The following is a 23,346-nucleotide window of genomic DNA, read 5'->3' on the forward strand; positions in this document are numbered from 1 at the left end:
GGGGGGGGGGGGGGTTAAGGGGTGGGATAGGTTGTGAAATTATTCCAGTTAGTATTTCACTCACCTTTTTACAGTACCGCCGAGAAGCACAAAGGTTATTTACATGTGTTAAATCATCAGAAGACTTTTCATTTGCACTTTTGCTTCTGTTTCTACATTACAATGTAGGGCTGCGGGCCATTTGTTCCGATAACTATGCTTTAAAAAGTCGTACAGGCCAGAAATAGTAGCAGTGAAGTTGATATTGATCAGAAGAGCCTTGAAATGCTTATGAGGAAAAGCTGATCAGGTTGACAAGGTTTTCTTGAAATTAGTGTTCATCCCGCAGTGTTTCGGGCTAATTCATTTCACTTTCATGTATGTTAAATCTACCCAATTACAATTATCATCCGCGAGCATCTGCTGATAAGACCAATTTGGTTGATTGTGGTAAGCGTGCCCATATCATTTACTTTGCTTCGAAAAAGGGGGGAAATATTTGTTTAAATACATGGCGCCGGAGGCATTGTTGTGTATCAGTACCGCCTGATAAGATTTGGAAAGCCTGTCACAAAAATAAGAGCCTTAAACAATGATTTCTGTGAGTGTTTTGTGAGGCTTTGGGATATTAAAAGTGCAGTAGAGCCAGGGATGAAATGTCACTCCTCATAATGTTTCAGGCCCATACTTGGAGATGTCAATCATCAGGAGCGCACAGTAAAATATGGATGTGTTACTACCGTCTCGCATGCATTAGTGCCTCCCGTCGAATGCGTCCTCCGCCTTATCACTCCTGAGACACAGCGAGACGCGGCTTTTGGGTTAATAAACAATTGCTTCCATATGCGGCGAAACAAACTCAGACAGAGGCTTAATCTAACTTTTGTAGGTGTCAAATTCCTGGCAAAATAAAATTGACAGGCATGCATAATTACTGAGAGGTTACCCCTGGACACCAGATCTGTCAGTACACCCTCCTTGTTAAATATAAAGTTTAATCCAAAATATGCCTCCTAAATTCATACAAAGCTACAGCCCTCCTGTGAGAAAGAAAAAAACAACATGTTAACAGTCTTCCCAACCACAGTAAGTGGACAGGGTGTTCATTTGAATTTATTTTGAATGTATCGAAAACAAACACACACACACACACACACACACACACACGCACACACAAACACACGTTCATGGATGGATGTAAATTATATGGTGTGATCCACACTGGAAAAGCGAGTTGGCAGCCCTGCATGGGCTCATCACACGTTGTGTTGTGTGATGACACTGATGTGAAAGCCGGTGGAGGTGTGAGATGCCATGAAGGTGTGCTGACAGCCTCATCTATTCATGAAGAGGCTTGTCCAGACACCTGCCTTTGGAGGGATCAAGGTTAAACAGCCCTGAACTCCGTCGGCCAGTGCCTGTCCCAACAGCGGGGCAGAACGTTTGTCTTCCTTTCATCTGCCCCTGTACACCTGTGACAAAGCCTTTATAGATGGGCATACTTTACAGTCATTTCTATAGGAGAAAAAAAAAATATATAGATATATATATTTTTTTTTTCCCACTCATGTTCATTTTACCCATGGGTGAAAAAACATGCAACATGTAAAGCTAAATCCACTTTAGCTTGTTCTATGTAGAGCTTCCTTTCATAACTTTCATGATCTGAATTGCTTTTCAGGGTTATTGAGTGTGATTGTAAGTGTATGCATGTGTGTGAGCATGTACGGACATGAATGTGTCATATTATGTGAAGGTTAATGTTGTGTGAATCTGTGTGTGTGTGTGTGTGTGTGTGTGTGTGTTTGGTGGCATTAAGCAAGAATATATATATATATATATATGTACGTGTGTGGTATATTTTCCTACTTTTTGTCTACTGTTGCTTGTGTATTCTGAGGAGGTCCATACCAGTGCGCGAGAGTACAAGACATCCCATCAATTCGCATGCAACATCAATGTATCTTTTGTATACATGTGCAGTGATATTGGTGTTTGTGAACACAGGCATTGGTCAGTTAAAGATATATTTTAATTGTGATACTTTTATAAGGAAGCATGTTGATTTAGTCCTTCTGAAAAATCAATGGTTTAAACAATGGCCTACCCATCACAGAGCCTTTGGCCAGGGAATATGAAATGCTTATAATATATTCCCTTATCTCCGGTTGCCTTGACAGTTGAGAAATGTGTGTTTGCAAAGTTAGCCCACATTTTATTTATCTTCAGCTCATATTTAATTTATGAACATGGCACAGAAATCTCTGCATTTTTATGAATCAAGAAAAATATCTTCATGCATTTGAAGTAGACCCGTTCCACTTGTGAAATTCCTAGAATTCCATTTAGAGCCCACAGATCAATCTACATTTATGAAGTGAATTATTCATTTCTCTTAAACAGCTAAACTATGCAGTACATTTAGCATACTTGTAAAATAGCATTGTTACTATCGGTAAGGGAGAGTAAGTGTATTTTATACTTATATTTTTTCACCACAAAATAAAGCATGCCGTGAACTGGGATGAAACTATTTGATCACTGGACATTTCATTTTGATTATCAGAAAGAACAAAAATAAATTTAGAGCAAGATTGATTTAATGTGTGTTGCTGCAGTGTTGTGAATTTTATCTGTGTAAAACTTAATTTAATTGGAAGCATTTTAAGATGGATGGGGTATAGAGATTGTACTCTATCTATCTTAGCAGTTAAAGATTTGCTAGAGTAATGTGTGAAGAATGTCGGACGTGTACCATGCTATTTTACAAATCAATGTTTCCTTCAGCAGCTCAATTTAATTAGCTGATTACTTAACAGAAGGCTGCGAGAAGGCTTTTAAGCTTCTTTTTTTTTTTTTTTTTTAATATTGATCTACCTTGTTTGCTGCCACTGGTTCAATAAACCACTACAGGGAAGATTTTTTTATTTTTTTATCACATATTCAAAAGGCGTGAACACTGGTCTTAAACAATGCACACATATGCATACGCACGCACGCACGCACACACACACACGCATACATGCACAACACACACACATACACACGCATGTACACACACACACAGGCATTCATGCATGCACACACACACACAGGCATACACATTCAGACATGCACACACACGCACAAACACACACATAGCGCTGTCACAGGCGTATCCTATCTATAAATAGGCTGTAGGGCACTGCACAGTCTCAATTTGCTTCCCCAACGCACTTGTATTGCAATTATCCAGAGGTTTATTTCAGTTAAGCAGTCAAGCAGTGGGAATAAATGGCTGACTACATTCAGGGGTGGTTAATAGAACAGAGAACACTTAATATAAGTCAAAAATCAATTAAGTCAAACGGGGTAGAGGATGGGGGATAGCAAAGCAGTGATTTTGTTCAATACTGAGCAATAATGACATATGAGGATGCAATATGAGGAAGCCATCTATCACCTCTATATTTCTGTTCTCTCTATTCATGTTTATTTTTTAAGTTTTTTTTTTTTTTTTTAAACTTTTGTGATCCTCACAAATTTGAAATTACAAATTATACCTCTTGAGTCACCAATGTACCACTCATGTTGCAGCTAAAGACCCTTCTGGCACACTCAACTGCAAGCCAATGACTAAATTACACCCTTCAGCTACACAGTGCAACAGGAGAGCTATATAGTGAGATCCGTAATGTTTGGGACAATGCTATTTTTCTTGATTTAGCTCTATACTCCACAATTTTAGATTCAAAATCAAACATTTTGCATGTGGCATATGTAAAAAAGTTCTGTAATTTCGCCTGGTGAAACCAAAATGAAAATTTCCTTTAATAAAAGTTGAGAATCTACGCTTTAACCACATCCATGTGTGAATTGTTTGATTAAACGATGTGGATGTGGATGCCCTTTAATTAAAGCTGACAGTCTGTGCTTTAACTTCAAATTCATTGAAATCAAATGTGATATATACCATATAGCCTATATACAATGAGTTTCACCATGCAGAAGCAGGCCCCCCAATTCAGGGTACCATAATGTTTGGGATAAATGTCTTCATAGGTGTTTCCAATTAGTCAAATACAGGTATAAAACAGCTTTCATTATTTAGTCTTGATTATAGGCTTTTGAATATTTTTTGATTTGCATTTGCAACCTGAGGATCAGAGCTGAGTCAATGAAAGTCAAGGAAGCCATGATGAGGCTGAGAAATAAGTAAAAAAGACAGAAACAGTTAACTGTTTAGAACATCATTTAAAAGAAAGATAGGACTGGTTACCTTAGTAATCACAAAGGGCTTGGTAGGCCAAGGAAGGCCTCTACAGTTGATGACTAAAGAATTGTCAACCCTCAAACACCTGTCCGACAGATCAAAAACACTTCAGGAAGACGACGTGAATTTGCCAGTTACTACTGTCCACAGAAGACTTTGCAAACAGAAATACTAAGGCTACATGCAAACAAGTAGTTTGCCACCGAAAACAGGACGGCTAGGTTACAGTTTGCTAAGAAGTACATAAAAGAGCCATAATGTTTCTGGAAAAAAATGTCTTTTGGACAGATAACACCAAGATTCACTTGTATCAGAGTGAGAAATATCAAACTGTGGAGGCCAAAAGGAACAGCCCAAGATCCAAAGCACCCACCTCATCTGTGAAACATGGTGGTGGATGTGTTATGGTTTGGGCATCTATGGCTGCCACAGGTACTGGCTCACTTGTCTTTATTGATGATGTAACTGCTGAAAGCAGCAGCGGAATGAATTCTAAGGTGTACAGAAGCATTTTATCTGCTCAAGTTCAAGCAAATGCCTCCAAACTCATTGGACAGTGCTTCATTCAACAGCAAGACAATCATCTCAAACATACTGCTAAAGCAACAAAGGAATTCTAGCCAAAAACAAAAAAAATCTTGACTGGACAAGTCCTTCACCTGATCTGAATCCAATTGAACATGCCTTTCATATGCTGAAGAGAATACATAAGACAAGCCCCCAAAACAAGCAGGAGCTGAAGATGGCTGCAGAACAGGCCTGGCAGAGCATCATCAGAGAAGATACTCAGCACCTGGCGATGTGAATTGGTCACAGACTTCAAGGAGTCAATGCATGAAAAGGATATACAACAACGTACTAAACACAACTACTTTAATTTACATCACATTATGTCCCAAACATTATGCTGCTCTGAAATGGGCGGGGCGATAACGCAATTAAAGTGCGGTAATTTCTACATGGTGAAAACAAAATGTATAAGAATACCCTTTAATGAATGCTAAGAATCTGCACTTTAGCCGCATGTGAATTGTGGAGTACTCAGCCAAATAAAGAAAAAATGTGTTTATCCCAAACATTATGGAAATCACTGTATATATACACACTGTATATTTTTGTGTTACCTGTTGTGACTAAAGTTGCTAAAGAAACCAGGTGTATCTCAGCAAAACAATGACTAATTTGAGATTGAAATGCCCTCTATTTATTTATTTATTTTTTTACAACCGCATATGATGTGAACAAGAGTAACTGGCCTCAATAAACTCTCAGGATGTTTCAAGGTCAGCATGACTTAAGACCCAGCCACTTAAAATGCACACCATATCATGTCCTGTTACTGAGATGGTAACAAAAGGGATCAGTGGGAACATGGAGTCTGTCTCCATATGTTTATGTCAAGGAAGCCCATTTGTTTTTGGGATTGAGTAAACCAATTGCCTATTATATCTGCCAATTTTACCTCCAAGGTGAGTGCTGCTGTGTGTTCATGTGTTGTCCAAAGCAAAGAGTTTTGTGTTTTGCAGTCTACTACCTAATGTGTCAGATATCTCCAGACAATATATTGACTGGACCTCAGGGAGAAAAACAGACAGAAAAAGAGAAAATAAGAGATAGAGAAATATCCAGAGACAGGGATTGATCATATTTTACTGGTACCTGTGACCTCTACCTATTCATGCTGGAAGCAGTCACACACAATGTGGACAAACTGGCTCCTGCACTTTCCCTTTTCTCCCACTCAGATAACTGTAATAAAACAACCACAGTCTTTCTAGCAAGCAGCTGCTAGACAGAAATTGGTATGCATGCACACATTCATCACATACTGTACATTGAGATACAAGCACACCTTTACATGCATATCTACATTTATAAGCACTCACATGGAAACACATAAACGCATGCCCAGCACACATACAGGTGCATTCAGTCACATGCATGCATTTACACAAATACACAGACACATTCAAATGGATGTGTGTATTAGGAGTTTGCAACAAAGTCACTATCTGTATCTGTTAAAACCACCAGAATTATCTGAAAACTGATGTGGTTGTGGCCTAAGCTGAGTTTTTAGAAAATATAGACAAATATGTTTTTTTAAATTTTTAAATAGAGCATTCATGAACTACAAAAACTAGCTAAAAGAACTACTGTAGCAATACAGTATAACTAATGTTTGTGATTACAGGTGTTTCAAGTACCTGGACAATTTGTATTACTAGTTAGTTAGCTATGGTAGATGGCTATGAGCAAACATGCTGTTAAACGTATATCCCCTTGCACTTAAGAGGTAATTTCACTTGGTTTGTACTACTCATGAATGGAGCCTTACAGATTTGGGGCAATGCACAGCAGACACAGGAATGATGGCAGTATTTGAAGGGCACAAGTGTAGCGTCAAGACTAAAGTATGTAACCAGTGAAATATGTGAGGTTTATGAGTCTTCATGGTAAACACACAATATCCATAAAAATGTTAAAAACTGCCATAGGCTATACTGTATTTTATTTGTTCTGTGGTTCACTTCAGAAAACCCACATCAGCTATTAGCAAAACTGGTACACAGTTCATATACAGCATGTTTGACACCACTGGAAAAAACAGCATATATTGTGCATTCGAAATGTGTCAAATTCAACAAGCGTTTGCAGGAAAAGTTTACATTGAAAATTCATATTTGACCAGTTCTTCAATAACTTGGCCACAGTGGAAAAACTTGCATTGACTATGCGCCATTATTATCAGTTTAGATACTGTATTTTACAAGACAAAGTGAATTTTTTCAAAAGGACAGCTGGGGCTCTTATTCTGACAATTTAAATGGCCTTCGCTGCAAGCAAACTAGGCTACCCACTGAGCTGTTTGATAAGAAGCACTATACTGATAAACCCCACCCAGGGCTTGTTTTGAATCTAAGAGTCCTGTTTAATTTGTCGTACTGCTTACTTGACTTCTAAGGAAACCAATCGGTGCTTAGGCAACAAAACGTACATCACCCAAAGAACTGTTCTCCAGATTTTTTGTTTTGCTTCTCAGCTATGTTCTTGTCAGAGTTAGAAAGCAACAACAGTTTGAACAGAGCCATTTTGGATTACAAAAACATTTCTATATTTATATGGACAACAGAACCATCAAGATGCAAGTATTGGATATACCGGAAATGAAGGCAATTTCAGTACTTTCATTTCTCAATGATCTATTTGGTGATCTCAGGAACTGTCCTGAAAGCTTAAATGTTTTTTTTTTCTTTCTTTCTTTTGCTACCTGCAAATCTATTGTAGATTTCAGCACAGCGGGTGCTGTTTACAACGTATACAAGCAAGCAATAAAATCATAATAGTAAAAAACAGTAAAACTAATAAAAATCCAATAAAACAAAAAAATAAAATAATAAGTCAGTGCATAGAGAAATAAACAAACAACCAAATAAATAGCTAAATTTAAGCACAGTATATCCAGTACTGTATCAAGCCTGGTCTTGAATACCACCAGATTCTTTGCTTCAACCACATGTCCTGGTAAGTTGTTCCAAGAATTAATAACTCTTTGTGAAAATAATTTCCTTATGTCTGTTTGGAATTTTCCCATGGTTTCCCTAGTTTCAGCATGTTCTGCTAACAGAGCTCAGTCTAAATAATATTCTGTGGCTTAATTTACTGATCCCTCTATCAAACCCCTATTGAATCCTTCCTAAGTCTCCTCTTTTTAAGGCTGAATAAATTAAGTTCCCTGAGTCTGTCCTCATGACACCTAAATGTCATGCCGGTGGCCAGTTTAGTTGCCCTTCTTTGTACATTCTCCAGAGCCTCCATTTTTTTTCTTGTAATGTGGTGCCTAAAACTGCACACAGTACTCCAAGTGAGGTCAGACCAGTGTGTTATATAAACATTATATAACAACTTTACTTCTTTATATTAATGTTCTCTACTCCTAGCAATATGTCCTAGAATCCTGTTGGCCTTCACTGCTGCAGCACAATGCTTAGACTCAGTAGGCTTTTGTCTACTATTAACCCAGTAATCTTTCTCAAATTGAGCGCTATGTTCACTCTTTCATAACTGCTTTTTTATGATATGAAGAAACTGTGAATACATAGAGCTGTTTCATTTGGGAGCTCCTGAAAAAAAAAAAGAATTATAGAAAATAATTTGTGTTTAAAAAATATATTGTGATAAATGGGCATTGTTTGCATTATTAGGTTTGTAGCAACCAAGTATAATATTTGTGAGGTAAATAGAGAATTAGGAATGTACTTTCAGTGCCTGAACTCAAGGCTACGGTGATCAAAATGTGACATGTAATAATACATCATTATGCAACAAAGATACACAAGGACCCTGAGCGAATAGTTGAGGCTAATAGGCACTGCTTACCTGCACACTCTGAGCAGTTGTTTTCACGCAGAACTGTGAAACACGCACCCCAAACAGAAATTTCCAGGACAGTTTTTTTTTTCAGTGCAATCAGCCACCCCTATATTGAAGTTAATTTTCACACTATACACACAATATGGGGCACTGAAGGAAGGAGATCGACTGCACCTTCTTCCCCGTCCCCTATCTATCCCATCTTGGTCATTCCCACGTGGCTACTCTTTCTTTCTCCCCCACCACCTCGACTCTCTCTTGGGCTAAGCTCCATTGATCACCTCCCAAGTAAGCATGAGAGAACTGGAAATCAAATTTGTTCAAATAAGCCTAGCCTATTTTAAATCATGACAGTAGTCCACATATCTAAAAAAAATAATAATATTAAATTTAAAAAACTATAACGAATATAAGCCTTGATGTTCAGATGGAATCATTATGTGTTTAGGGTTCAATATCTGTGTGGTTTCAGTATTTGGCTTCAGACACACCCAGAGTTGCATATATACTACACATGTACACATACACATGTATTCATGCGCATGCAGGCACCCAAAAGTTACATGAATACCTATAAACAAGTTCATAAGAACAATCACATTTACCAACACAGCACATAACGCAGGTATGGCTGCACATGCCTACACGTGCAGTGCATGCATGCTCACACGCATGCTTATTCAATACAAAAGTACATAGACACACGAAGAACAAACAAAATGTCTGGAATGACATCACACCCACAATATCCATGAAAATAATTCAAACTATTTTATGACAGTCTGGGCTCCAGTCTGATGTCCAAACAAGGAATTTGACCCTCAGACACGCTCAGTGCTTGTTATAGACAGAGAGTCTCTATGGTCCAGTGGTGAATATTGTTTTCAGCAAGCACGCTTTGTCTGATGTCAGACACTGTTTTACTGTCAGCCAGTTTCTGATCCACGAGCTTTCTTTTTTCATGAATAATCCAGATTTTGCTCAGCAGGTCTTAGCCGTGAGCATTAGTGTATTCCTGTGCAGCATGGCAAAGATGCAGCAGAGAAAAAAAAAGGCTTCATCCTACCCTCCAGTCACGCCCAGGCGGACTGCAGATAAGCCAGCCGGTGGGGGAGACGTCCACACTCTCTGAAATCAGTACTGTTGGAGGGAAAAGGAAATGCATGCAACATTGATCAGATATGCCACAGGAAATAAGCTGTAGAGGCAACGTTCACCCTGCACTTTCTCTACCAGGTCAGTCTCAGTCTGTCTAATTATCTGTGGCCTCAGGGTGCCTGTGGTCCAGGATAGAACAGTCTAGCATGAGGCTTTCAGCCTGTGAACCAGGACCTGCACTGTGTGGCTTTCCTCCCCTAAGAATTGGCCGATATTGTAAACCTGTTCAAAGTTACTACCCATCGCTGACACCTGGTCATACTACGTGAGCCTTTTTTTTTTTTGGATCATCTGACGTGATCATGTGACTTACAGCAGATCTCCCTCAGAGGCACGCAGGTGAACAGTACTTTCTCTCCAGTTACTGCTCTAGCATTGTGTTCTGCACTTAAATAAATATTCACCTTTAAAGAAGGGTGCATAAACTAGGCTGGAGTGAATATGTTACTGCCATGTGAGAAAAATACTTCTGTACTTTTACTATGGGTAAGTAATAGGGTCTGACGTTTAATCAGGAGTCAGTGAATGAACTTTTAATGAGCAGAGATCCATGAGGTTTGAGGTTGGCTTCAACTGGACAGCATCATATCGTAAAGATAATAGGTGAGGGTATGCATACTAAATGAAACTATCAGAGATGGGGGGAAAAACCCCAGCTGAGCCCTCTTTTTAACAGACACTGGGAAATTACCAGTTTGATGGCTTATTCCCCATAAAATAAATGCATTCACCAGAGGAATCTAAGGTGGGGATTTGCTTTGGCTAATTAAAGCTTTATAAAGGGAGAAAGGATTTTTCCCCTATTCTTTATTTTCTATGTAAGAGAGAGAGAGAGAGAGAGAGAGAGAGAGAGAGAGAGATTGCTTTAGACTCCTATTCCCAGGGAACAGCAAAGTGTTATACAAAAAAAAAAAAAAAACAACCTGCAGCCCTTGGATCTGTTTTCCTGTATCGAGTGCATTCATTTTCAGCTTTAATTTTCATTAGCATGGCTTTTTTTAGACATTTCACTTGCTCGTCACATACCTTTATCAGCGCTAATGGAACAACGTGTGATGCCTGACAACCATAATTACGATCCAGAGGATAAGTGAACGCCTTCTAACAGTTTTGGTAAACAACTTATTCAATAAACTTCTTAAAAGACTTAACAGAGAGGAAATGTCTCTCAAGATTTGTCTCAGTCAAGCTTGGAGCCCAAAGCATGCCTTTAATCGATCGGAAGTGATTAAAAGTGATGGGAAATAAATCCGATTTCTCACTGGAGTGCATCAACTTTGTGTTTGACCTTTGAGTTCCCATTCTGCATCAAGTCACCATCAACTTTTATTGTGCTAGTGTGTCACCACTGACCTTTATGCATTCTCACAGCTTATCACTGAGAGCTTCTTTGCCTCTCAATTTCCTTGATGTCACCTCATCAATAATACAAGAACACATTATAATCACAAATAATTTGAAGGTGAAGGAATTTTATGTCATGTAAAGCTTTCCTCACTGATGTTATTTCTTTTTTTTCTACCTCAGTTAAACATATATATATATATATATATATATCAAAGGCTCACAAAATGTGAATATAAATAACAGAAAAATAATTTAAGAAGCAATGACACACAGATAAAAAGGATTCACCATTGGATATCTTCCTATACAGTATGTAATCCTTGAATGATAAAAAAAATACATGAACATAAATTCTTCTCTCTCCTGCACGATTGGAGCGATCCAAGAAACGCATCCAGGAAACACTGTTTGCTACACTATGGGTCATGCACAGCAGGAACAACATACTTCATTATGCTGTGTAAAAATATCTTCACATCCAGGAAACATTTTTCATTGGTGAATTAAAATGGAAAATGTCTCAATTGAAACACAGAGAGCTACGCCATGTTCTATTTCTTATCTCATGACAGAATATGATAGGAATTGTACTATATGTATGTGTATGTTAACAATGAATGTCCTTTTAATGCTTTTTTTAAATAACTTAGTCACCACAAACATGTTGGATTAATGGAACATAATACATGAAATATAAATGCATATAAAAGGCAACAAAGCCTTGGTGGCAAAACATATATAAGTAGCTATTTGTGCCTCAGTAACACTGGCTTTTTAAATATAAACAAATTAAGTTTTTTAAAAACATTTTGGTTTTAAAAGGGTTGGTTATATTTTAATCAAATTGCAGCTAAATATAATATGACAATCATTTATTCATGCATCAAAAATGCTATTTCAGAGAAACTTTTTTTAATAAAAAAAGTACATGACTTGTTTGCAGTAGATGTTATAAAAGATTAAGGGTTCTTGCCAACCAGGTTATACAAGCACAGCAAAATTGTCAGTATTAAATCTGCTTGGATAGAGTACATTTTACTCTCATCGAGCATTGTTTCATCGTGGACACATAAACTCTGTTGGAGTTGAAATAGCATTGAACCTTTTGCTGAAAAGCTCTCCTAAAACAAAGATGCTTCAGATTCATGGAGACAGCCGTGGGAGTTGCAAAGAACCAGCTAGAACACCAGCTCTAATAGGACCGTACAACATGGAAAGATTTTTCCTCAAAAGTTTTCCTCAATAACGGTTGTTTCCTGGAAAATGCTGCTTTAATTTATAATTAATTTTCTGCCAAGAACCCATACATCATTTGAGTTCAGGAAAGTCTTTTTCTCGGAACCTGGGTAACAGGAACAAGCTCTGTCTTGACTGCTTCCCTCCACCCCCGTATTAATAGGATGTTAATGAAGATGTAGATTCCTCAGTTATTAACGTGGGTGTCAGGATCCCCCCCTCCCCCCCCATTCTTGCAGAAGATGGAGTGAAGTGGAAGTGACCCCTTGAAGCTGTGCTCCCGACACCTCACCGCAAAACAGGTGTGGGGGGGAAGCAGGCAGATTCAGCATTACCTCTTATTATGGGGCTGGACGAGCCAGTAAATCAAAGCTCTGGGCAATGGCATTTCTCCCCTCCATCAATCAAGGCTGCTCCCTTACCAGATTTTCCTGTGCTCTATGACCGCCTGAGGTATGAGAGAATGGCTCCTAGCGAGAGGTAACAATGTATTGGTTGGAGCGGCTGGATTCTGGACCTTGTGTGTTGTGAGATATAGTGCCAGGTAGGACATTGCTATTGAGCCCCTGAGCAAGATATTTGCACCACTTGATTCAATAAAATGCTGCTGCATAAATGGGTAAAAAGACTTATTCCAAAATCCACATCTTTGTTAGCAATATAACTAGATCATTATAAAAATCTCATACTAAGCAAATTGGCAATCTTACATAATGTAATTCTGGTTTCGGCACCGATTTGTACTAACAAATTGGAACAAATCCACATGCATGCCGGAGGTGTCTCTAGCTTTTTGTGGCGTTGGCAAAAGCGGGGGCTTTGTCCCGGCCCAACCTTGGCTAAGCAGGTGAGGTCTGGCTGAATCTTTTACAAATGGCGTGTTGCGACATGTTGACGCCATCGAAGCGTGCGGGTGAGTAATGGCGTCGCAGTCCATTACGCCCTGGCGGCAGAGGCTGCTCGTCCCATTACACCCCGCGCCGCGTCGCGCCGTGTTACTGCAAGCCCCATTGCCGTTTATTTCACGAGCGGCGAGATGAAACCACCCGATATTAGCAATCTGCTCCTTGATGTATTCCTCGCGCTCTTATCAGAGGACGTGGCTGCCGCTGTCATTTGTTACTTTCCCGCGTGCGTTTCAGGCGGCAATTAGCAGGAAGTGCCGCGCCTGCTCCGCTAATTCCAGCCATGTGCTTTATTTGCTATTTACAATTGTCAATTAACATCCCCCTCCACCGCCCTCTGAAACGCAACCACCCCCCCGCCCCTGCCCCCAGCCCACCGCCCGCCAACTTGCGTTTCATTCACCGGAGAGTCGCCGATTACACTTTGGCCCTCCTCGGTGACCCCTGGGCTGGGAGGGGGGGAAGAATGAGATGGAGCGCGCGTCCCCTGGGACGTGAGCCGTCCAAGCCATCTGCTGCATCTGTGCTGTCAGATCGGACCAGACGCTCACTGACTTTAGCAACTCTCTGAAAGAGCGACACTTTTGTGCCTCAACTTCACAATGAGATTCAGCTCCTGGCTCAGCCAGGCTTGCTTATTCATTTCAAGGCCTCTCTGAATATTGTTCTGTTAAATAGCTGATTTCTGATGTGCTGTGATGGTCGTATTTTTATAATGTTCCACAATACGTACGGTAACAAAAAGGGGCACTGTTAACATTCTATTTGCTGAACAGATATTCCCATTAGTGTGCTTAACAAAGGAAATTTTCCCTCTGGAATGGAACATTCATACGCTAACAGACTGCACAGGAACCTCATTATCACCTAAGAGCCTTCTAGACACAGGTCTAAGGAGGGTGTAAGAAAGGTGGAGCTAAGAGCCTCCCGCTCTCTCAGCCTCACAGTTCGTAACAGTGCCGGGGTCTATACACTCTCTGTAGTGGAACTCAAGGGGGAGAAATGAAGCATCTTTATTTGGAGAGGCAGTCAGAGATAGCCAATACATGTGAGTGCGAATGGTCAGACTACCGCAAGAGAAAATAGAAGAAAAAAAAAAACTCACTTCACTTTTCTTTTGTAGTAAAAAAAAAAAAAAAAAAAACTCAATAATGATATTACACTGAAGAACAAGCCTCGCCTAGCAGCACCGGAACTCGGGGAGCTGCACACCGAGACGCCACAACAGGCGCAGGGTGTCCGAGAGGGAGCGGCGGGGGTCTGGAGATAATTAATGCAATCAAGTGCAGCCGCTTTGTGGGGGGCAGAGGAGAGGGTCAGGGGAAAGGAATCTTCAAAGCTCCACAGGCCGCTCCTCTCCGGCCGGGGAGACAGTATCGCTTGAGGTGGCCCGCAAGGTCGACGGTGCAAACAAGAGGCAGGACCTCGTACGTTTCCACAGCCGACTCTCGCTTTTAACCCCCTGACAGAGCGCCAAGGTCGGCACTCTGTCGCCACCCCACAGGACGGCTAGATGAAGCACAGCACTGAAACTAAAATGAATACATCTCCATGCAGGCATGCATTTTGAAGGAGACTATGGGATTGGATGGGGAGGCCATACATGAAGGCAAAAATACGAGACGAAAGAGATCTTATCTTGTCTTATCTGGCTGATTATGGATGCGGTTTATTTATTTATATATTTTTTTTTTTTATTAATTCATTCTTTTTTCTAATTCCAAAGCACTTTTGCATTTCTTAGCAACCACAGAACACAAAAAAATGAATATATATGCTCAGCAAACTCTTAAGCACTCTCAGAAATAAAGGTACAGTACACTTTATATTTTTGTTCTTAAGGAACTCATTTCTCAGCTGTTCCCTGAAAGGTACATTGAAGTAATATGTGTCCAATAAGTACCTTTTGCAAGAAAAAAAGGTGCAAATAAATTAACACATAGGGCACCCACCCCATACCTTATTTTCTGAGTGTAAGGCACACGACTTTGACCTGCTGCTTTAGACTGCTGGATCATCTGATTACCCCCAAAGTGTAGCTGGGACAGTGAGGTTGAGGCGCTCTGGTTGAACCAAAGGTTACCTAAGCTCAGCTCAGACATTTTATTAAATAAATTGTACAGTATATAACCGGGTCAGGGCGATTTTTCAACTCGGTCTCGACTGTAGCTTGTGATTTCGTTTTTTTTTTTTCATTTTCAGTTTCTCACAGTGAACTGAGACTCAATTCTACCAGTTTTGAATTCTTAGACGAGGCCTTCGCGTTAGAGGGCTTCAGGGGCCTTTTTTTCTGTGCATGGTTGGACACTTGGGAGTACAGTGATGGTGTGGGGGGAGGGGGGGGCACAGGGGGTGTGAGGTGTTCAATAGAATACAGATTGGCCTCACCACAGGAGTTGGAGGTTTGGGGAGGAGAGAGACTGATTATAGATTTCTTTTGAAATGTTATTTTAGAGAAGATGGTGATGAGCATTCGCAGAGGAGAAGGGCAGTGTTGCAGCACAGACAATTATCATCAGATGGCCATGATCGTCCATTGATGAGAGGTGATTGAATGGAAAAAAACACAGTAAAAGAAGAAAAAGCAAAAATAAAACAGGCAGTGTGTTTTAGAGTGTGTTCGTGCTTTTGTGGATTAGAAAAAGGTTCCTTTTCGAGGCACTGTTCAGCCGCCGGCTCTTTCAGTCCCCACGTACAAAGCACCCTCTTGCCGGTTCCCAAGACAACGAAGATTTCTTTGCCGTGTTTGTCAGTGTGCTCTCAGAGTCACTGCTGTCACATTCAGACCTCGTGGCTGTGTGTCAGGTAACAGGAAGTGGTGCCACGCGACTGCAGGAAGGCTTTGAGAAAGACTTGTGTAACAGTGTGACAGGGCCCATTGTGAGAGGAGTCTGCAAATTGCAGTGTGTTTGACGAAGTTGGAGCATGTGGGCTCACTGCTGGTTGTTCCAACATCCTTCTCTCGCAGCACAGATTTATTTATTTTTTTTCCTCCCGGTTTGCTCTATTCAATGCAGAAGCCAACCCATCTACTATTAAAAGGGATAACACTGCCATCTACTGGCATGACAAGCAGATTTATACACAGCGTAAAGAGTTCCTGCTTGGAATAGCTCGCACGTTTTAATGGTTTGTACATCTATGAAAAAGTCAGTCTCTATTTTGAGCACCTTATGTGACATTGCCACAACAGCAAAAAAAACCCAAAAAAAAAACCTTAGAGTGCCAGGACTGAAACTTTTCCACTAAACTCTTATTATGTGGAGAACACCTTTGCAATCGGTGGTAAAAATGCATATTATGCAGACATACTGCATGCTGCCATGCCACCCAAAGATCCCAACACACTTCACACTTTTTTCTTTTGAAAAATAAAAATGTTATTTTTATTGTAGTCTCTGGGAGAGAATATATGTGATATGTGTGTACGTGTACAGTATGTGTGTGCATGCATGCGTGAAAAAAAGGTGTTAATCAGCTCAAGCATTAGAGCACCCTCTTGCTGAGCATAACAATACAAGGACATATGGTTGCCATGGATCCAAAGAAAGGGCAAGTGTGCAGCTAATATAAATAATTATAGTGACAATGGAGTCCCAGAAATGATTAGCACATACAGTACAATGGAACTAACATTGCACACAGTAGTCGAATAACAGATAATGATACTGACAGATAATTTAATGGATGTGCTAATCCCATTTAGATCACAGCATTTAGTATCATTTCAATAATTATAGTTCAGAGAACATTTTAAGACAATAATGCTCAGAATGACAATAAATTAAAGGGGGTTTAACTGCCTGTTCTTAAATTTGACTTGTCAAAACCACCATAGCTAAACATAAAGGCAATAAAGCAATTACATTTGTGTCCCTGTCACACCATCCCAAGATAAATGTTAATTACCAATGCAATTCAGCAATCCATTCCATGGCTTGTTTAATTAGAGAACGAAATGTCAACTTCTCTCTCACAAAAGATTAATAGGATTTGATTCATTTTTGTCCCCAGTTGCACAGAAGCTGCACCACTTCATAATGCATTTGACATTGATAAGCGTGTGCATTTGTGCACGCGTGCGTATGTGCGTGTTTCCATGTTTCTGCATGATCTTCATGCTTTCAGTGTCTTTGAGGTAGTCGCATTACGACACATCTACTCTAACGGGAAGACATCACATAGCATGATGGTTAAATGTATTATGAAGACCGAAACAAAGCTGTGCCTTCTTTGCAATACAAACACAGATCACTTGGGAGTGTTCCCAGTACAGTTCTCATACTGTTTTATATTGTGGTTTTAAATGTACACTACTGCTCTGCTATTACATTGCTCACAGTGGGGAAGGATACCCTAAATTTGATTTCTTTGAGATAACGCTGCATTTTGTGCAATTAAACAGAAATATACAGGGCACCAACAGTATTTGTGTATTCTTTGAAAGATTATATACTAATTATATAAATTATTTTTATCGTTTTTTTTTTTTTTTTTTTTTGGGGGGGTGGGGGGCGGATTTGATGAACAATACTGAGACAAACAACAAAGCACCGACACGTGATCCTTCTGTATCCGCATCAAGGCAGTTCCACAAACACAATCATTAAAAATCAAATAAGCAGCCTTCTGAAGAGGAGGAAACGTCTCCATCTAGAAAATGCGAGGGCTCATATTTTTTACCGCGAAGATGCAGATTGGTTTAGCGTCTGAGCAAAGAGCAGAGAGAGGTGGCGCCATGCATAGGGTCACACGGCTTTACGGCAGTCAATGGTAATAATCAGGTCCGGCTGACAGGGGAGACGAACGGCTCCCTTTAATAGGTTTTATGACTTCACCACTTTCCAGCCCCCGCCGCTGGCATTGATCTCTCCCCCGGAGAAACTGCAAATGGTACCGAATTAACGAGCGTACCGAGGCTGGCAAATAGCTTGTCGGCGAGCAAGACGGACAATCGCACGCTTAGCTCGAGCGTGCCGTTTCGCTCCCTGCCCACGGCCTGCCAGCTCCCTCATTTCCATGCGCTGGCGGGTGGGCGTCTGTTGCGGTGGCTTGAAACGCTTGTGTAAACAGCACGCGGCCATGCATTTTCATAGCACGCCCCCGCCCCTCCGCCAGTGACGCACGACCCGTCCTTCAGGCACTGTCACTCTGTTTGAAAAGATCCAGGAAGTAGCACATACTGTCCACAGCACATACTGTCCACAAATGCATTTGCATGCACACTGATACTTCAGTGTTAACCAGAATGTTCACGTATACTGACTATGAATCACGTAAGCCCCTTATTCCAATAATTATAAATATGATAAGCCAGTATGTCAGTTATAAGTAGGGCCCAAATAAATTATTGTCTTAATAACCTGCAGTTCACTCCCAACACTGCAAGGCAGCTATAGCCTTGTTAAACAATCATCACACTGCAAATATCATCCGATTACCACAAGTAAAGCTGAAGCTTGTTTATTATTAACTTTTATGACAAGTTTATGAGATTTCTTTGTTATTTTTAATTCAGTAACACTATGTTATGTTATGAAAGTAATTAAGTAAGAATTCATCCACAGGCCAGTTGTAAGAATTTGACCCCGTCTATGTTACACTAGCAGTAAATGAAAACATTTTAAAAGCTCCATTGGACAGTACCTCCATTCTACAGTTAGTGCATGATAAAATAGGGCAATGCTATTCCTTGTTAATTGGAGGGACTGCATTCGAGCATTCAGCGAAGGTAGGATTTGAAATGTTTTAGTGATTGTCTCCATCGAGAGACCAGGCAGAACAGGGACAACGCTCATTGCCCATATCTTAAGAAGTCATCCCGCCAGAACAAATGGTGGGAAATGCTCAAAGGTCATTCTTTTGGCTAGACAAAGAACCCTGTGAGCGATATTATTATGACATCACATTGCAAGCCCAAACAACATGGTGCAGAACACAATTATTCCTTGAGTGGCCAGTCCAGCCAGCCACCCCTATAATATTATTGAGGAACATAGTCACACAGAACTTTAAAAGATAGTCACAAGAAATTTGCCTTTGGATGTCCTATTCATTTTTATTTTGTGATTGTGGGATTGCTTTTCAAATAAACCAGCAAGAAGGCCTTTTTGAAAATAATCCATTAAAAGCACAATAGATTGTTTTAGAAACATGGTGTGTTATTCATTGTGCCATTGTCCACATTTTTAGATTTAAAATGATGGTCTACTTGTTGTGCCTAGCGTGTGATCAATCAAAAAATAATAATAATTGCAGAATGCACAAAACAAATTATTCGTATTGGTGTACAGTGTGAACCAAATGCACTCTGTACCAGTAGTCATTTTTCTAGTTGTCCTTAGTGTGTGCATGATTCACATTGTTGACACTTCCCTTTAACAGCATCAAAATATTTATTGATTTTCCAAATGAGTCCTTAATGGTATAATTAGTCACACCTGTGCTGTTTTGTGAAATTATTTCAGAGATTACAGTACCTGTAGTGACACATTGAGGATAATAGCTGGAAATATTACTCACGTGACTCTCAAGTCAATTGGTCAGGAATTTTCACGAGCCCCAATTATGAACAACCAGAATAAGATGTACAAGATATTTCTCTAAACAGAATAATGAGTCATGGAATCACCTTGTTCATAGTACACCTCCTATCCATAAATAAATCACACCTGCATAACTTGCTGTATTGCAATCAAATGTGAGTAATCATGAGTCAGGTCCCATAGTCCTCCAATCTTTGTTCTCATTTTTTGAGTGATTGCAAGATCCATTTTTTCCTTCAATAATGAAAAAACATGAATATTATATTATTTCTGATTGGAAGAAAGCACCAAAACTGTGATGACTTCAAAGTGCTTTCAGTGAGATATTGATGAAAATGACTGTTCACAGTAAGTTACTCTGCAAAAATAAAAAGAGAAAATAAACAAATAAAAATAAATAAATCACCAATGTAAGCCTCTCTGCTAAGCAATATTTAAAAGTGCAACTCATGAAATGTCTTTACAGGGCTAACTCTTACTCTGTGTGTGTGTGTGTGCGTGTGTGTGCGTGTGTATACGTGTGTGTGTGTGTGTGTTTTTGTGTGTGTGTGAGTGAGTGTGTGTGCGTGTGTGTTTGTGCATTTTTGCATTCTGGTATGCGTGCTATACTACACTACAGAAAGACTAAATTAATCTTCAGAATGCATAATGTAAGTCACTGCATTTTCTGTTCTTTCATCTTCCATGGGCCAGTAATTGAGTGAAAACCGTTATCACATGATCGTCATGTGCCCAGTGGTGACTTAATTGTATTATCTAAATAAAAATGAATATGTGTATCATTTCTTGTTTCCAGGAAACGTCTCAATTATGAGATGAGAATCAAACTTTGATTTCATTCTGAGTGAAAAAAACATAGATGGTCATGCAACACAATCCCCTAGAAATATGAATGCAACACCATTACATTCAGCTGGGAGAGGTTGGGAGCTTCTAAAATGGAGAAAGGCAATTCATTTTCTTGTAGAACTCTTTCAGATATGAAAGTAGCTTTGGGCATCATAGTTTCCACCACATTCCACTACTTGGAAAAACAAATATTTCTGGAATAAAAATCCAACACTGCCAAAATAACAATTACAGCTTTCACAAAAGCCAAATATTAATGTTCAGGCAAAGTGTGTGTGTTTTTTAGAATTTATTTATTTATTCATTTATTGTGTCAAAGAGATTGCTCTGGAGACTTGATCGGTAGACAGAGACTCTTTTTGTCGCCAGCAGAAGAGTAATAATCATTCCCCTAAGTGCAGAGCGTAGAATTCTTCACTTCTCTCTCTCTCTCTCTGTGCAATTGCCTGTTTCTTGTCTCGTGCAATAAATGTAATTTTAAGCTTCCTTTCAAGGCTTTGCCTTGCGGAGCCATGACAGCAGTTTCCTATTGAAGGACCGCAAGCCGCCGTTTGGCAATCGATTGGCCTCACTCGGCTCTGAGCTCGGGAAAGGCGAGACAGGAGAGGCGGAATGTCTGCGGGTTGCGCGCCATTCGTCAGAACATTCCAAGCAACCACTTTCAACAGTGTTCGGCGAAATATGGCTGTTCAAAAAGTGAACAATTAAAAAGCGTTTTATCATTCCAATAAAAATACTTTTGGTACAAAAAAAGCATCCTTTTTTATTTCTATAGAACCCTTGAGCAAGGTTCTTATATATGCATACAGACGGGTGACAATTTAAAAGTCAAACCTGAATAAATGAGTGGAGAAACATACTGTAACGAATGCAGACGCTTCCATACAGGTGTACTGCATGATACAATTGAGCAATTAACATCCTATCATGCTCTGTGGCATGCATAAAAATACTCGGCAGACCCATTTGACCTTGATTTTGGATCAAGATGGAAAGAGGAAAAGATCTAAGTGACTTTGAAAGAGGGTTCATTATTGGGGCACGGATGGCAGGAGCTTCTGTCACAAAGACTGCTCAACTGGCTAGTGTTACATGCTTTTATATCTAAGGGAAAGACATCGGTAAATCAGGTTGCAAATTTTGGTCAAAAGCGCACATTCGTTGACCGTGATGCTAGTGCATTAGGGCAATATGTACTGTAAGGAAAAACAGATGAGCAACTCTTTCTTAGGTGACTGAGAATGTTAATGTAGGACATGATAAGACTGTCAGCTATAACAATCAGTCGACAACTACATAGAGAGGGATATTATAGTAGGGTTCCAGTGCCTAAAGACAAATGCACATTTGAGAGTTCAGTGGTGAAAAAAACCATTGGCACTGGTCTACAGAGATGCGGAAAAAAGTGATAGTCAGAAGAGTCATCCTTCACCATATTCTCGACAATTGGGCGAGTGGATGTGTGGCATACACCAAAAGAACGGTGCCGGCCTGAATGCTTGACCCCTACAGTGAGGGGGTTCGGTGGCTCTGTTATGCTGTGGGGGGTATTTTCCTGGCATTGTTTGGGTCTGCTGCAAATCAATACAAAGTTATACCTTTAGTTATCACCTTTATCCTATGATGAAACATTTCTATCCTGATGGGAGTGGCCTCTTCCAAGATGGCAATGCCCCCATCCACAGGGCATTAGGGGTCACTGGTTTGATGATATATATATATACAGTTGCAAGTGACTATTATTGTGGCTTAGATGAAAATCAGACTACATTTAATGAGTAATTAATGCAGAAATTCAAGTAATTACAAAGGGTTCACAAGCTTTTGCATATATATATATATATACACACTCAATATCGCTACTGAGATTCATTGCTTAATGAGTGCATTATTATCACTGGAAAAGGAGCCTGAAAAGATGAAGGATAACATGGGCAGTGAAGAACTCATTAGTGATGTTCTTTAAAAGAACACTAGATTTCACTTCAGCACTACCCAATAAACATAGCTCTGGGTACCTCCAGGTCATCGCATCTCTAAAATCAATAAATGCCTGGAATACCATGCAGAGTGCTAAGCAGTTATCTTCCTGTCTGACTTTACTAACTGAACGACTCCATTTTAACTTTCTGACACGAAAGTTGCGCAATAAATATTGAAAAGTGATGAGAAAAGTGCCATTTGTGCTAATCAACAGTTTTGCATCAGTAAGGAAATTTTTTTCTAATTTGTGATATTGATTTTCCCACAATTGTTTACCACATAGTAATCCGGGAGGCCATCTGTTGAATGAGAACATACATACCTGAGCTTCTTGCTTTTTAACGGGAGCCCCTGTCACTGGCCGTGGCAAGCCAGGATGTGCTGAAGATTTGTCATGTGCCACACCAAAACCTGTGCGCGGAGCTTAAAATGATTTATAGGACTTATTTCTGAAACTGGTAAAGTGAAATTAATCACGGTCCCACCTGAACACAGCGCTCAGCTGTGATAAATGACAAGCTGCCAGAGTGAGACAGTGAGTCGTCCAGGAAGAGCCCGCCGACGCGCCCCATCCTCAGATAGAGTGACCCGAGGTGCACCCCTGCCAGCTGCCCCTCCAGGTACACATGCTGGGGGAGTGGGACCAGCCCCATGCTGCCCCCCTCCCCCCCACCCTCCCCCCAACTAGTGGCATGGGGCTACATCCTGGCATACTCCA

General features: G+C 40.1%; 1 long non-coding RNA gene across 2 annotated transcripts in view; it reads right to left on the reverse strand.

Annotated features, from left to right (window-relative positions):
* Positions 1-8,411: 8,411 nt before the first annotated feature.
* The window catches only part of LOC118224023, a 42,618-nt gene continuing 27,683 nt past the window's right edge, over positions 8,412-23,346 (reverse strand). For both annotated transcript variants that reach the window (XR_004764551.1, XR_004764552.1), the window contains exon 3: positions 8,412-9,745. This is a non-coding gene — a long non-coding RNA (uncharacterized LOC118224023). The remainder of the gene's footprint in view (positions 9,746-23,346) is intronic.

This window comes from Anguilla anguilla, chromosome 3, assembly GCF_013347855.1.
Source record: "Anguilla anguilla isolate fAngAng1 chromosome 3, fAngAng1.pri, whole genome shotgun sequence".
Lineage (NCBI taxonomy): Eukaryota > Metazoa > Chordata > Actinopteri > Anguilliformes > Anguillidae > Anguilla > Anguilla anguilla.